This window comes from Macaca nemestrina, chromosome X, assembly GCF_043159975.1.
Source record: "Macaca nemestrina isolate mMacNem1 chromosome X, mMacNem.hap1, whole genome shotgun sequence".
In the NCBI taxonomy this organism is placed as follows: Eukaryota; Metazoa; Chordata; class Mammalia; order Primates; family Cercopithecidae; genus Macaca; species Macaca nemestrina.
The window spans coordinates 73,967,983-73,971,869 of NC_092145.1; the positions used below are offsets into that span (position 1 = coordinate 73,967,983).

At 35.7% G+C, this 3,887-nt stretch overlaps 1 non-coding gene and 1 pseudogene across 1 annotated transcript; both read right to left on the reverse strand.

The window, feature by feature from the left end:
- Window positions 1-358: 358 nt before the first annotated feature.
- Window positions 359-962, reverse strand: LOC105464483 (ubiquitin-conjugating enzyme E2 L3 pseudogene; annotated as a pseudogene).
- Window positions 963-3,016: 2,054 nt separating this feature from the next.
- Window positions 3,017-3,123, reverse strand: LOC112423627 (U6 spliceosomal RNA). The gene has a single exon (XR_003014107.1). It is a non-coding gene; the product is annotated as a U6 spliceosomal RNA (small nuclear RNA).
- Between the last annotated feature and the right edge of the window lie 764 nt (window positions 3,124-3,887).

Below are 3,887 nucleotides of genomic sequence, written 5' to 3' on the forward strand. Positions count from 1 at the left end.
TAGGCTATTTATTACTGATTTAATTTTGGAGCTTGTTATTGGTCTTTTCAGGAAATTTATTTCTACCTGGCTCAGTCCTTGGACAGTGTATGCGTCTGGGAATTTATTCATCTCATTTGGGTTTTCTAGTTTGTGATAGTAGAGGCATTCATAGTAGTTTATAATGGTTGTCTTTTTTTTTGTCTTTTTGAAGGGATAAGTAGTATCATTTTTATTAAACATTTCTAATTCTGTTTATTTGAATCTTCTCTCTTTTCTTTTTTATTTTTTTATTTTTTATTTTTTAGAACATCTTAAATTTTTAATCCTTTCTTTACAGGTTACCTAGACCACTTTTGATTAAGAAAACTGTAGAAAGTTAATAACTGCCACAAGCGAACGCCAGGCGATGGCACGTGTCAATTTCCACAGAGTCCTGCTTTGCGGGGTGTCTGAATGCACTGCACGGGGCCTCTGCTCACACTTGCTGGAACCAATCGTGGCAGATTTTAGTCCACAAGTCGCTTTTCCCCATATTTCTTTGTAAACTCTTCAGCATTCTTACAGAATTTTTTACGGTCCTTAGAGTATTCTTCAGCAAGGTCAGCCCGAAGCGGGTGCTCGGGCTGGGGGTCATTCACCAGTGCTATGAGGGACTGGATTACTTGGTCGGTTTTGGTTGCTGGCTTCCAGTTTTCAGCGCTAATTACTGGCAGACAGACCTGCCCCTTTTCGTCAATGTTCGGGTGATAGATCTTTGTTTTAAATGTGATCTTCGGTGGTTTGAATGGGTACTCTGCTGGAAAGTTAATTTCAATTCTGAAGGCCCCCTTATCATATGGAGGGTTGTCAGGAACAATAAGCCCTTGCCAAGTCAATAAATTAGCTTCATCAACCTGGATGTTACGGAAGTTTTTCATCCCACATTTGCGGATTTCTTCAAGCTCCTTCATCAGCCTCCTGCTGGCCGCCATCTTGGATTTGGTTCTCTTTTCTTTTTTATTAGTCTAGCTAGTGGACTAATTTATTAAATTTTTCAAAAAACCAACTCTTGGATTTATTGATCTTTTGAACTCTTTTTCATGTCTTGATTTTCTTCAGTTCAGCTCTGATTTTGATTTGTTTTTATCTGCTGGTAGCTTTGCAGTTGATTTATTCCTGCTTCTCTAATTATTTTAGTTGTGAAGTTAGGTTGTTAATTTGAAATCTTTCTAACTTTTGATGTGGGCATTTAATACTATAAATTTTCCTCTTAACACGCCTTACCTGTGTCTCACACATTCTGATATTTTGAATCTTTGTTTTCATGATTTTAAAAGAACTTCTTGATTTCTACCTTAATTTCATTATTTACCCAAAAATCATTCAGGAGTATGTTGCTTAATTTCCATGTAATTGCAGTTTTGAGCAATTTTCATAGTCACGACTTCTATTGTTAATAGTATGTTTGGCATGATTTTAGTTCTTTTATGTCTGTTGGGGATTGTTTTCTGTCTAATTATGTGTCAATATTAGAATATGTGCCACGTGGCAATGGAAAGAATGTATATTTTGTTGATTTGGGATGGAGAGTTCTGTAAAGGCCAATTAGATCCATTCGGTTTAATGTTAAGCTCAGGTCCTGAATATCTTTGTTAATTTTCTGCCTCTATAATCTGTCTAATATTGTCAGTGGAGAGTTGAAGTATTCCACTATTATTGTGTGGGAGTCTATGTCTCTTTGTCTCTTGGTAGGTCTCTTAAGAACTTGCTCTGTGAATCTGATTGTTGCTGTGTTGAGTTCACATGTATTTAGAATAGTTAGGTCTTCTTGCTGAATTGAACCCTTTATCATTATGTAATGCCTTTGTCTTTTCCGTCTTTTTTGATCTTTGTTGGTTTTAAATCTCTTTAGTCTGAAATTAGAACTTTAGCCCCTGCTTTCTTTTGTTTTCCATTTGCTTAGTATATTTCCTTTCATCTCTTTAATTTGAGCCTATGAATGTCATGATGTGTGACATGGGTCTTTTGTGGACAGTATATCATTGAGTCTTTCTTTTGTATCCAGCTTTCCACTCTGTACATTCTAAGTGGGGCATTTAGCCCACATGCATTCAAGTTTAGTATTGGTAGATGTGAATCTGTTCCTGTCATTGTGTTGTTAGCTGGTTTTTATGTTGGCTTGTTTGTGTGGTTGCTTAACAGTGACACTGGTCCATGTGTTTAAGTGCGTTTTTGTATTAGCTGATAGCAGTCTTTCCTTTCTATATTTAGTGCTCCTTTCAAGATCTCTTGTAAGGTATGTCTGGTGTAAGATATTGCTTATCTGAAAATGATCTTAGTTCTTCTTCACATAGGAAACTTAGTTTAATTAGATATAAAATTCTTGGTTGAAAATTTTTTTCTTTAGGAATGTTGAATATAGGCCCCAATCTCTTCTGGCTTATAGGGTTTCCACTGAGAGGTCCACTGTTAGCCTGATAGGGCTTCCTTTGTAGGTGACTTGCCTTTTGTCTCTAGATGTCTTTACATTTTTTCTTTTATTTTAACTTTGGAAAATCTGATGATTATGTATCTTGAGGATGAACTTCTTGTTTAGAATCTTGCAGGAGTTCTCTGTAGTTCCTGAATTTTACTGTTGGCCTCTCTAGCAAGATGGGGGAAGTTTTCATGAGCAATAGCCTGAAATATGTTATCCACATTTTTCACTTTCATCCCCTTCCTTTAAAACATGCCAATGATTTGCAGGTTTGGTCTTTTTACATAATCCAATACTTCTTGGAGGTTTTGTTTATTCCTTTTCATACTTTTTTCTTTATTTTTTTCTTACTGCCTTATTTCAGAGAACTACTTTTCAAGTCCTGAGATTCTTTCCTCAGCTTGGTTTATTCTGCTGTTGATAACTTCTAATTGCATTGTGAAATTCTTGTATTGTGTTACTTAGCTCTGATCCATTAGGTTCTGTTTTATACTGCTATTCATCCTTCAGCTACTGTGTTACTTTATTGTGATTCTTATTTTCCTTGGATTGGGTTTGTCATCCTCCTGAATCTCAATGAAAAATATGGGACACTTCACAAATTTGTATGTTATCCTTTTACAAGTGCCATGCTAATCTTCTTTGTATCATTCCAATTTTAGTATATGTACTGCCAAATTGAGCATGATAGTGTATTTTCAACAAGACCCTTTTGCTAATATCAATTTATATAACAAATTAGTAAAATCATATTATTCCCTTTTTAACAAATATCCTGCTGGGAATGGTGGCTCATAACTGTAATCCTACCACTTCGGGTGACGAAGGCAGGAGATTTGCTTAATCTCAGGAATTCAATATCAGCCTGGGCCCCATCTCTACAGAAAATAAATTTACAAAACATTAGCTGAGTGTGGTGGTGCATGCCTGTAGTTGAGCTACTGGGGAGCCTGTGGTGGAAGGATCACTTGAGCCCAGTAGACTGAGGCAACAGTAAGCCATGATCATGCCACTGTACTTCAGCCTGGGTAACAGAGCAAGACCTCTCGCAAAAGCAAAACCAAAGAAAACAAATATCCAAGGTCTTCTGTGGTGTCAATGTTGCTAATTTCCATTCACATAAACACTATGTTGTTATATCCTAATATTTTAACACTATTTAAAAATATTTAAAGTTAATGCAGTGTTTATATTTACACAGAGTCATGATATTTTTATTTTACTTTACCAATCATAAAATTAATGATAATTTGTGAAGAGGTTATTGCTAATTAAACTTATAAACTAAAAAATTTCCAAGGCGGGTCTCAATCAATTTAGAAGTTTATTTTGCCAAGGTTAAGGACATACTCAGAAAAAATAAACATGGAATTATAGAAACAGTCTGTGGTCTGTGCCTTTATCCAAGGATGCCTGAGGGCTTCAGTATTTAAAGGGAAAAATTGGGCTG